This window comes from Falco cherrug, chromosome 11, assembly GCF_023634085.1.
Source record: "Falco cherrug isolate bFalChe1 chromosome 11, bFalChe1.pri, whole genome shotgun sequence".
In the NCBI taxonomy this organism is placed as follows: domain Eukaryota; kingdom Metazoa; phylum Chordata; class Aves; order Falconiformes; family Falconidae; genus Falco; species Falco cherrug.
Window position 1 is genome coordinate 17,528,744 of NC_073707.1, and position 13,147 is coordinate 17,541,890.

The window sequence follows — 13,147 nt, forward strand, 5'->3', positions numbered from 1 at the left end:
CCAAAGTCTGAACCACACTATTGCATCTGTGATTTATCTTCTAACAGTCTAAATCAGTTTTTGCCTCTTTTCAGTGCCTTTCATATGATGACACTTGTGACAGTCAAATAACCTAGTCTTTATATACTTGCAGGTGAGCCCCCTTATTGTTTTATTCTGGCCTTCAGTGTCTTGCTGTCTCAGCAGGCAGAACAAGGATGGAAATATTCCTGTAGCTTCTTTTTAGGTCTCTAACAATATATGTTTTTATGACAAATTAGTTTAGCGTTTTTATAATTTTAAACCTTTTAAATATGCAAGTACATTCACGTAATTAGTAAAGACTATAATGACTAGAAAAATAACTAGAAGAAAATTTTTAAACTGGGTCTGGTTTTTAAAAATATATACAACAAAGTTCAATAGAGAAAGTGAGAGGAATTATTGAACTTTGTTGTCTGCCCTTTCTGTTCAAAACTGTTGGTGTTTTTTTTCTTACATACCAGCTATACCATTTATAGAAGTCTGATGGCGCTTGGGTCTATCAAGAAAAATGCTATTCTGTATATCCTTCTGCAATATTTATTCATAGCTTTGTAAAACAAAAGGAAAGCTTGGCAAAAAAACAGTGTTTTCGGAGAGTCTGGCAGCTAATATTTGGTTACATCATTGAGTACCATATGAGATATTATTTACAATTACAGTTTACTCTAGGATTTTTAATATGAGTTTAATTGTTGAAGGAGAGAACTTCCATGTGACTCGGCCTGTAATAATTTTATTTAATTGTATTTCCTTTTCTAAATATGATTTCTTTAAATTCTATTTTGAAAATTTGTGATGTGTCGGAAAGCTCTGTGCTCTCTTCACCACTAAATCTCCACAAGGGTTTGTAGAGAACCTCTTCATTAGGCTTGATATGGCAAGAAACAGTTTCAACCTATTCAATAATTTAGTTGATGCTTTTTGCTTCACAGCATTCCAAGAAAACACTAAATCATCTGATACTTTAAAGGCAAATTCAGTTTTCCAGGAGAAGGAAGCTTGCTGCCTGTTGCAGAGTGATATGTTCTCTTCCCTGAAGTCAAACTAGAAATAGGCAAATACAAATGCAAATTTCTCCACCCCCTCTGAATCTGGTGAAAAAATAATGCTCTGGTATCAGACAGCAGCAGCACATACAAAGCTGGATTGCAGTTCTCATGTGGTATAGATACCCGCCGAGAACAATGAGACGGCAGTTGCCACTTTTTCTTACTTGGCCATTCTTATGATCCTGCTTTTCATTTCCTTGAGTCACCAGGTGTTTTCAGGGCAGCAATTGCAGTACTGACTGTGAGGCTTTAGTTTTTTTGGTGCTCCTCCTCCCCATGCTTCTGTCCCAAGTAAATCCTGATCCTGAGAGCATGCCAACATCTTTAAGAGATGGTCCTGAAGAGCATGGTTGGCCATGGAAAACCTCATCTGCAAGTGTAATTGGGCCACAGCTGGGGCAGGCATTGAACTACCTGGAGGTCACAAGGCTGGTCACAGTAAGGAGCAAAACTGTGACAACTGTGGGGTTAGAAATCCAGAAGCCTCTGCCTGAGCAAGGTTCTGAGGATCCGGTTTTGGAGGCAGGGTAACTACATGAGTATCAGGGCTAAAGATGAATAGTGGGGCTAAACTCTTGTGTGCAGCACTTGGTGGTGACTTGTAGTGAGCTAGGTCTCTCTCTACTGGGAAACTAAAAAAGTACCTTTTAAAAATCCGGAGGTAGAACCACTGTCAAAACTTTTATTCTTGGTAAAATGTTTCTAATGTTCCCTAATCCATGGATATCTATCATACTACTTTTTTACTATTAGGAGTTGTGTTTCAGTAGCTATGTTGTTGTATTCATTAATTGTAAGTAGGTTGGTTGAAATGCCACACTTTCTAAATTGAATTTATGCTTGTACCAGTCTTCTGAAATGATCTCTAATTGTTTTTAAATGGCTGTGATCTGAGTTCATCAAACAGTCTGTATTTTCTGTGTCTAAAAAACATTTTTGATATTTAGTTTTTGGAAAGACTACCTCTGCAACTGAGATGCATATCATAATCTTACAGATACATAACCAATAAAACAGAAATTCTGAGCCCTATTCCAAATTTCCCTCCAGACTTTTCAGCATTATTTATTGAGTCATCAGCCATGTCCACGCACTTACTGATCTTCCCACTACAGCTGACTTTTTGGTGTAATTTTTTTCAGTAGAACTTGGTTACACAGGTGCCTTTGGTAGTTTCAGATAGGCAATTCTTTTGTCCTCTTTTTAAGAATGAGGGAACATGGTAGGCTGCCACTAAACACATGCTTTTTCCTTTTTATTACACTGGTATTTCATCATGGTCAGTAAAGCTTATCCTGAATTTCTGCCTGGTTATTGCATTGCTTTACTACCAGTGAGCCATGGTCCTGGACACCTGACTTGGTGCTGCTCAGAAGAAGAGATATTTTCTCCATTCCTACCTCACTCTGCTTTTCTCCTTTATGTTTTATGATTGCTGTTGCAGAGCTAGGGGGAGTAACATTTTTATGGCCTGAAAAAGATGAGTCTGCTAGAAAGTGTCTTAAACTCTGAAGAAACTACATGATGTCTTTTTTAAGCTGTGGGCTAGATACATTGGGCATATATGTGGTGTTGAGAAATTTGTTATTGCTTGGTGCTATACACTGATTTGTGCTCCTGCAGTGATGTGTTAAAGCAGAAAGACTGCTAATGAAATCTAGCAGGAGTATAGAGAAGGGGATGTTTCTGTCAGGATACTTTGCTTCCTTAACCAACGCTTTGTGATTTCAAAACACAGATATTTAGAGTAAGTTGCTGATGTTTCTCAGAACATCTGGTTTCTAATCAAAGCAGGACTTTTTATGTTATTTCTCTGCTTTTGATGTGTCATAGCTTTGTCTGGGTTGCTGTCCAAGGCACTGGGCACTCCAGTGCTATTCCAAGCAATGCAGTAAGCCTGCAAGAACTTTGGGACCTAATCACAGTGTTCTTTCTTGTATTGTCTTGCTACTTTTTGCAAAGTGTTTATAGTTCCAGCTTCATACAAAACAACGTGTCATGTGACATGGTTGGATGGAGCATATGCTAAGCAATAGGTCCCTTTCAGCTCAACAGGCTGTGCCTATAAATCAGGAGATATACTGTAATGTTCATCCTACCTGAATTGGTATCAGCTGGTCTTTGTTCCAGAACTGAGCCATACAGTGCCCTTCCAGGCATAAGCACAGCAGACTGTGAGTGCAGTATAACTCATGGGGGTGGGAGAGGTTTTATGCTTTGAGGCTAATTACCTGAAAACAGTACTTCTCAAACTGCAGCGTTTTTCTTAAATGCTGACATGAAATAAAACTTATAAAATACGGTTTTCTGTAGTCTCTGCATACTCTCTTCAACCTGCTGGGAGAGAGGGGTAGATTTAATCATTTCAGAGTACAGTTTCCTTCCTAAATGTGTCCAAATCTGGTTCCTACTTGGAAGGCAGATCATGGCAGAGGATTTCCTGATGCTAGTCCTTGATGTTTTCCATTTTCACAGATTTAGCTGAATTTTACATATGGCTGTGCAGCCATTGGAGTGATTGGATTCTGAGCCTGAAATGATTAATCTAATACAAAAAGTCCTATGGCAGAAGGTCATTCACAGATCTGTGATTGTCCATTGAAAAAGCAGTTACTTTGGGTGCCTACTTCTTATTTCTCTAGAAGAAAAAGTCTTGGAACAAAGTACATTTCTGACTTGTGTTCAGAAAACAAGAGCTGGTTTCAGTCTTTGATATTCTAATTACTAGAAGCTGAACTTCCATTTAATAGCTGTCTTTATACATTGTATATGATGAAACTGGAAAATATGTTTCAGGAGAAGTTGTGGTCAAGAATGAGATGTCAGATAGAGCAATTTAATGAAAAGTGTATTGCAAATCTATCACAGCATTTAACAGAGCTGTCAGAATCTTTTTGCCCAAGGCTGATAATGAATATTTATGTCAATAACCGCAAAAATTTTGGAATCTAACTGTTGCACCTAATTAGGATCATGTGCTAAATTGGTAGAGAATGGCTGGTGCTTTCAGAGGCAATCCAGATCTTCTGGTAACTGAAGCACATTCTACAGGTGTCAGTCTGCCTCCACTGATTATAGAGGAGGATGAGGATGTTTGTTCTTAGGTGAACGTAATATGGTACAATTCTTCCCTCCTCTTCCCCAGTGCTAGCTGTGTCAGAAAGAACAAAGCCATGGTGTGCATAATGACTTGCATTGCGTTTGTAACGTACGGAAAGAAGATCCAGGCTAACTTAAGTTATAAATGGAAGAGTCAGACTGTCAGCTTGAAAACATATTTATTTGCGAAATCATAGTTTTCTTTGCATATGTAAGAAATGAATAAATAAGGCTGTTCTTTTCTCTTTTTTTAAACATGCATTTTAACATTATTTAGACTTCTCTGCAAGTGTCATCAACATTTTTAAGACCTCTGAGCTTAACGATCATAGTCAGCATGGATCTGATTAGTGTCTTGTCAAGCCAAAAATGGTCTCAGTTCATCTTGTTCTAGATGTCATGCTGATAATTCCTGCCTCATTCACTCTCACATCTACCTATAACATACCTGATTTTTTTAAACCTTATTGTAAACATGCATCTCACTGTTCATGAAAATTTGTTTGCTTTCTTATTCCTCTATCGATTCTCCACAGCAATTAAACAAGCAAGATGGTACTATGAAGAATCCAGGTTCAGCACTTAGACTGTAAAATGTAGTTTTTAAGTGTTGGGAACAAATTAAATCGTAATTACTACTGTGCTTTCAAACATGATAAAACTATGGGTAGTAGTATAGGAGACAGTTTATAAACATTTCTGATCTGAAGGGGGAAATACGTGATATGTAATTAATATTCTTAGCATACGGCAGTATGAAAGTTCACTCAAATCTGGTGAATTACTGATTCATGATATTGAATTGTAGCTGCTAAAGTTAAGTTGTTTTTATGTTAGTAGATGCAGATAACGGGTATGCAAGGGATTTAGAGAATCACCAGAGGGGTCCTCTGCAACTGAATGTTCATGGTGGTGCTTTTGGGGTTGTTTTTTGGGGGTGTTTGTTTCTTTCCCCTAGAGTTCCTGGGGAAGTAGAATTTTAGAGTTCTGAAAAAAAGATCGATGTTGACCTAGTATTTTGCAAAGGCTAACAGGATGATTTACCTAAACATTTGAATCAGACAGTATGGTTGTGGAAATAGTAAGCTATCTAACGTGGCCCTTGATGAAGATAATTAAAAGGAATATAGATCTGAGACAATCAGCATGACTTCTTGTTGGACAGTAGTGTCAACCTAACTTTAAGATAATCTCACTTAATTTCAAGTTTGGCTAATTGATTAAAAATAGTATTAAAATAAGATGGAGCGTAGATATAAGGGATTTTTAACACTGACTGTAATACAATTAAAATACAGAGAAGAATAAATAATGTGAATTAATCAGGTTTGCACCATATGTAAAGTAGTTTATGGTAATCTCAAAATGTAATTTTAAATAGGAAGTAATGATTGTACTTGAATAGTTCTAGATTCCAGAAAACATTGGTCTCAGTGGCTTGGAGCAATAGTAAAATTAGTATTTAATCCTTACATTTACAGATCATCTCTGGGAAAAATTAGAGAATAGTAAATAACCATCACAGGTCCCAGCCATTCTGCATCACTTGGGTGGCTGAATTCAGTCAACCACACATGTTCCATGTTTGCAGGCATTTAATTTGGTCATGCTGGAATAGAAGTTAAACATTTGAGGAAGGGAACTGAGCTCTGGGAAGTAGTTATGAAAAAAGCAAGAGGATGATGATGATGGTTAATTAACAGTTTATGATATCTCAGGGTGAAATTACCCTGAACCCCCTTAATCTAGTCTAAGGTTTATAAAAAGGAAACTTTAGCAGCAGCGTTTTTTTCTGTATTTGAAAATGATGAGAGCTATTGGGATCGTGTTAGTCTGTGTCCTGAATGTAAGAAGGAAGTTTGAAAACCGGACAAGATTAATTAAAAAATGTTCAATCAATCAAAGGTACATTTAGAGTTAATGAGTCCTGCCTATTTATCTCAAGGGGCTGCTTTAGATGTTTATGTACTTTTGTGGGAGAAGTGTTTTGATCCGATTTGAAATAAGGTCACCACTTTTTTTTTTTTTTTTTAAACAATACCATCAAACTTCAATTTGACAGTATTTTGTAAAAAAATCATTCAAGACCAGAGCAACAAGTAAAAAATCATAGATTTATTTCAAGCCACAAGTCTTCTTTTCTTCAGGAAAATTGACATAGAAATACTGGAAGAAATAGCAGCAACAGATAAACCATATCCATGTAATTCATTGGTCCCAATAATGATGCATTATCACAAACCTGCTTTCAACTGTGTCATTCAATTCCTATGGTATTTTTTTCTTGCTTTATTAATGAAGAATGAGAAGACCAGACTAACAGAAACAATCATTCACTAAAATTGAACCAATCAATCCAGAAAAATGACTAAATGACTCTTGCTATGAAACTTTACTAATTAAAATAAAAGCTTCATGATATCTGCGTTTTGCTGAATATAACCAACCAGTGGCAGTGTTCCCAGTTCAGATGTTCATAAAGCCTCTTGAAACTAATTGCCTAGGTTGCTTTAGCCTTGCCAGAGCCTAAATGCTGTTGTATTTGTCTACTAGAAGAGAAAAAGCTTTCCTGTTTTGTGCAAACTATGGCACATTATATACCATAAACAAGATGATGACATGGGTGTTCATCTTCTTCACAGTGGTAAGGAACATTACCACTTCAGTGAACATCAAGCTGCCTTGGTTTTAATTTCGAATAATCCATAAAGGTCAATTTTTATTACTGTTTAAGATTTCCAATTGCTGACTGATGGTTAACTCGATTAAATGAATAATGTCAAAATGTGTTTAAGTTAAAAAAAAAAAATCCTGTTTAACCTTGTGGCAGTGTTTAATCCCTGTGATATCAGTTCTATTCTCAAACATTTTTGTGATGAAGCATCCAGTTTATTTGTAGTTAAACAAATATTCACAGTAGGGAAAATGTTTCCATGAATTATTCTGTAAACAAAATCCAGTCCTGCAGTTAGATGCTCATAAATGGACTGAAAATCATGTTTATGCAAAGAAAAGGCACAAATACTATGCTTCATTGGCCTCTTGCTTAAGCTTTTTACCTCCTGAGGGCCACAAGCCATGAACTGGCCCTTTGAATGGAAGGATAATTTAATTTATTCTCAAGAAGTCAAAATGTAAATTAGGACTAAATTGTGTTCATGATTATGGCAATAAATGTAATGCTGGTAGTGAGCCATGACCAAAATTATGTACTGAAAAAAGTTCTTCATGAGACAGAGTAGTGATATCACCCATCTTTCTCTTTGGGTAAGAGGAGGATCTTATTGCCCATGAAAGATGGGGGAGAAATGTGTGCCGTGTCATTTGTTCTTTATTGAACTTTCTTATGAAAATCTAAAAAATATTAAAAAAAATTAATTAGGGTGACACAAAAGACTGCAAAGCAAGCAGAAGAAAAACTAGTAATTTTCAGCAGGTTGTTTATACATAAAACCCTGGTCTAAACAAGACCAAAGGAAGGGAGAAATGGGTTTTTTAGGACTAGGAACATGGCTATTTAAATCAGCATGAATGTACATTTATACAGATTCTGAAGCAACATTCTAAATGAGCTCCCAGCTTGTTTTCTGGTATGAAATTTAAAAATGTAATCTCCGTAATTTCAAGCTGATCAATATGAATATGATCAGTCTTTTAAGTCATTCCTAATCAAGTCTTCATTTAAAATAAATAAATAAATATATAAATAAATAAACAAACCCCAACAAAAAAACAACAAAACCAAAACTGCCTGAAGATAAAAAGTAGAACACCTTTGTTAAACATCCTATACATCACTGCACTGAAGTTATTTTGTTAAGGAATTAAATCTGTTTCTGCCAAATGATTCTATCAGTGAAGTGGATATTTTGTATTGCCATGGAAATGAAATCATAAAGTGCAATTGTCAGGTTTAAAAAGTCTATTGCACAATATGATGGTTTGTTTTTTTTCTTTCATTCACTTTCTCATTTCTACATAATTAATTTCCTGATTAAAATCTGAGTGTTAGTCTTGATTTGTATTCAAGGTAGGACGCTAATATAAAAAGCAGAGTCATAGAAGTGAAATAGATCATTGTTTAAAGTTGTACAAAGTTGGTTGTTTTCTTTTTATTTCATTATTCTGGGGAGATCTGTATCATTTATTTTACTTTGTGGTGAGTCAAAGACAGAAGTCTAATTCTGTTGGGTTGCAAATATTTCATATTAAGAGCAGAAACACAAACTAACTGCTTTCAGGACTGTAGTTACTAATAATGCAAAGAAAAAGTTTGTATATCTGAATATTAAATCATTCTCCACATCACAGTTCCTGGCTTTCTCCACTTTTTGCTTAGTGATTACAATTAAATTTAAAAATATGACTACCTGCCTGTGGATAACTGACTAGCTGAAAAGGGTCACATAGACATAGTCCAGCTGGCTGAACAAAAATGCACATGGCTCAGCTTATCTGAAGTAAAGCAAAATACACTGTCTTTGGCTGTCCTTGTTACACAGTAACAGGAAGATTTTGGTGGGAAAAGAATGTTGCTGGTGGGAACAGATAACTACAGAAGAGAAACAAGGGGCGGGCTTGGTATTTAGGCAACTAACCAATAATGAGCTTAACTTTTGTAATATGTATGAGCTAATTATAAGAAGGCATAAAAGGTGACTGTAAGAGACAATAAACGAAGTCTGCTGATCACTCATATTGAGTGACTGTGTCTTCCCTCCGTCGCGACACCTGCCCTTAGACAAAGAAACGTCTGCTGGGTACTTGGTGCATTTCTAGACCAGGGCATTTATTTACTGTCTCCAGGTTTCACTGTTGATAGTAATTATCTGCATTTAGATCTGCCTCTAAAATGAGCCATTTCCCGTTTTCATTCCATATCCACTACTTTATATATAAAGTAATTGCTGTAGCTTCACTATGATCTCTCTTATCTGACATACAATTTGTATAGCTTTTTATTTAGCCATTGCAATGCCTGGCTTCTGATTAAGATTCAGTTAAATTTTATATTTGGAGCCAGACCACCCCACCCCACCCCCCAGGGCACTCTTCCCAATTCCTTACTTCTCTCATTTTATAACCAGAAAAAAAAAAGCTAACCGCAAGGCTATGGGAGGTAAACAAATTAAGTCTATTTTACATAGAGGTAAGTATAGATTTGACTGATTCTCCAACATCTTCTTTTTACCCTTCTTGAGCTTGTATTCTTGTAGGCATTTGGAGCTGGTAAGGGAGAGGCTCCTAAGAGTGTTGCTTTAGACCAGGCAGCAGAAAGGAGGATGGTAATCCTTCTGCCTAGTCTAACAGTCTTGCTCCTCGACAAAGATGGTCTTCATTCAGTCATGGTCTCCCTAGCTTTGAAGTTCTCACAGGTTAAAAATAAATTAAGAAAAAAAAAGAAAAAAAAAAAGGGACATGAATCACAAATAAATAAGTTACTGTTTGCCAGCCCTATAAACAAAAACAAAGACCTTCTTTCTCAAGTTCTCACTGAAAAATGTACGAAATAAAACTATTTTGGTGTCAGGAAGGGGACAGCAATCCCAGTTCTCCCAAGAAGCTATTCAGGATATAGCAGGGCTTTATGTGATAATATTCTGCCCACAATAGAACCAAGTAAATGACAAGATAGAAGTGGGTTTATACTTTTGCAATTACAATTCTCTCAAATGTCAAAAAAAAAAATATTTTCAGGCTATGGGAAGTGAAATGAATTTTTCAGCTCTATAACAGGATTTTTCTTGATAGAGAATTGAACTGTACCCCGCAGTCATGCAATTTACTTGTCATAGGCCAATACTAGTTTCATTCCTTAAGTCTGTATTTCCTGGATTGCTTTTGCAATGTATGTTTTACTGGAACCGTGTCATTTGCTGAACCCTTACTTCTCAACAGAGCAGTTGAAAAACCAAAAAACAAATAAAAATGCACCCACCCCCCAAAAAACAGGAGGAGAAGCCAAATCAGTGCTGAGAAGTAGGGATACTACATCAGTCACCGCTTGTCAGGCTTTCTTGTGTACTCTGTGTAACAAAAATCAGAGGGAAGGGCTTGGGGGAGCCCAGAAAGTAAATTGTTTTGACTGCATATTCACAGTAGAACTTAGATCTCTTAAGCCATTTGCATTTGAACATCACTTAGTTGCTTTTGTGGTTTACCTAACACATTAGTGGTGTGCTAGCTGACTCCAGTTCGGAACACTTCTAAAATCTTTCTTGATCTTGAGTCAATTCCAGGTACCGTCTGTGACAGAGTGGTAGAGAGAGAGAGTGGAGGAATGGATTCTGGTGGGGTAAAGCTGGAGCCTACTTGTTGGCTAAATAAAAGCCCAGAAGTTGAGGAGAGTGTTCCCAGGTTCTATACTTTGCCGCAAATCAGTGTGATTGTTGGTACAACTGCAAATTTCTCTTTAGCAGGTTGTTTTACAGAAAGCCTAATGTAATATTCAGTAATATAATTAACATGAATTTCCTTTAGTTTCAGGCAATCGTTCATTTGAGTAATAATTACATACACACAAAAAAAGGGGAAACTTTTCACAGCCATCTTGGCGGAAATGTAAATACTAGGAATACCCCAGCCTCCCCCATCTCTGCTGGCCTAGAGGGCTGTGGAAAGAATCTGAATCCACTTCTGCCAGCTCTTGGCTCTGGATTGCTGTTAGCTTATAGGCAAGTTACATAGCTTTCCCCCTCCTCAAGTGCTATATTTGAAATATAGGAATGAGGGTGCCAAGATCACTGGTGTGCTACATTGAAAAGAACTCTTTTATGAGAAAAGCTAGTTAGAGGATATAACAGCATTATTATGCAGTTTCATGCCTCTAAATAAGGATTGGCATTTTTTTAACTGACTGGTCTATTCCAAAAGCATTCGGTAAATGGGCACTTATGTGACTTTTATTTAAACCCTTCTAAAGATAGCCTTCCTTAATGATGTTTTCTGTTGCAAGGAGACTGATAGCGTGGCCTTTGTATGACCTTGTGATTTAATAAGCTGTACATTATAGCATTGCTACCTAATTAGTTAATGATACCTTGATCAAGTTAAATAAATGGATTGGAACAATGCTGTATTCAATTAATTTTCATTTTTAGCTAATTAGTATTGCTACTAATGCCTGTAATTCAAGATGGGGTTTTGTGTTGTGATATCTTATTCATTTCTATTTAAAACAGGAAAGCTAGATCTTTCCAGACTCAAATGCATTTATTACACCAAATGTAATTACATTTAACTTGTTGATTGGTGGCACTGGGTATGTATTTTTTACATGTAATGCTTGTGTAATCTGTACCCTGTTAGTACTTACAGGCCATATTTATGCCAGCTTTCTGAGTGTAGGAGTCCAGCATCAACTCCTCTGCGAGGTCTAGGGAGCTAAGAGGCAGTGGGCACAAGGTGGTGGGGAGAAAGGAATGTGTTATTTATTTGGGTGGTTGCCCTGCTTAGCTTTTAGCTATTTTCTAGACCACCAGAAATACAGGACAATCGCATTCCTTCTTTGTCTTATCTCCGTGACTGCTTTTAGGAGCACATGGTATTGATCTCGTTTTACAAAACCCCAAATAGGTGCTATTGCTCTGGACCCTCGAATCCCTGCTAGAGACAAAGTCAAGTTAAGAATCCCGGTTCATTGTTCCTATTTACTTCCCTAGACGTAGAAAATGTTGTGTGCCATTCTATTAGAGATGGGTGTAGAAATCTAATTCCATTTCATGTGTGTCGGAACCTGGTTTCTTTCTGGTCTGGAATGAGAACTGAGCACTTTGAAATTGTTTTGGCTTGGGGTAGTGTGTCTGACAAGCAGCAGGACAAGAAGCGATGGAGCTCAGGCACTAGTGTCTTCAGGCTGGCACAAAGCTGGAGACAGAAAGCCTTCAGTCTGCAACAGAGCTCAGGACATGGAGTTTGCTGCTCAAGTCCTGGGCTTCTAATCATATTGCTGATGGACTGCAGAAGAGCAGAGGGCCGAGACAGCTCAGCAGAGGCGGGATGGGCAGGCAAGCTGTCAGCAGACCCAGTGGGTTTTGCAGCCTTCCTGTCAGGCAGTTTTCACTGGAGCTCTGCCCTAGGTCTCTTCAACATATCATTAGGGTTATGAAGTTTCTTAGCGACATGTTTTGTTTTCTATATAAGCATGTCATTCTTTGAGTAATTTTAAAATACAGTATTTTGTCAGTTGGGGAAAGCTGAAAATGACATCAATGAAATGTCAATCTGGTATGCAACTTACTGTGAATTACAGTCATTTTCTTGCTTACAAATGCAAAAAAGGCAAAGTTTAGCTACAAGCAATTTCCTTGGTGTGATGTTTGGTCTGAAGAGTGGTCTTAGTATCTCAATAAAGCAACCTTCTCTGCAACAAAGGCTTTTTTCAGATTTTTTCCGATGTTTGCTACCAGACAGTGTCAAGTAGCGAGTGAGAGGAACTCATAAGAAAAGACCAATTTGTACCATCTGTTCCAGAAATCTGAGCTGAGGTGATACTTTAAAGGGGAAAGTCAAACATGTATCTGAAATGCTGAGCAGTGGCAGTTTTACATTCGTGTTAAAATCATTATTTTCTTTATATTAGTTCTGGAAGAAACAAATATTTTACATGGCTGAAGAAACTGTATCTTTACTAGATTTTGCATTGCCTAAATGGCTAACATGGCAGTTTAGCTAAGTACATAGTGCAACTTATGTGGAGAACTATTAAGTAGCAGGCTATTTCAAGTGATTTTATTTATAGCAGTGAAGGATCGCCAATTTCCGGCAATATCAATTGGTACTGTGCTTGAACAGTACTATTTTCATGTTGATATGTTGTGATATATCGACGTAAGATCTAGGAGTGCCAGAATGCTCTGAAGTATCCAAAAGGTCTATTGACAATCAATGAGTTTAGTTTGCAAAATAAGGTTACAACTTCTAATCCTATCAGTCTTTCTGATGCTATGGAATTGAACATATTTTAAAGACTGGTC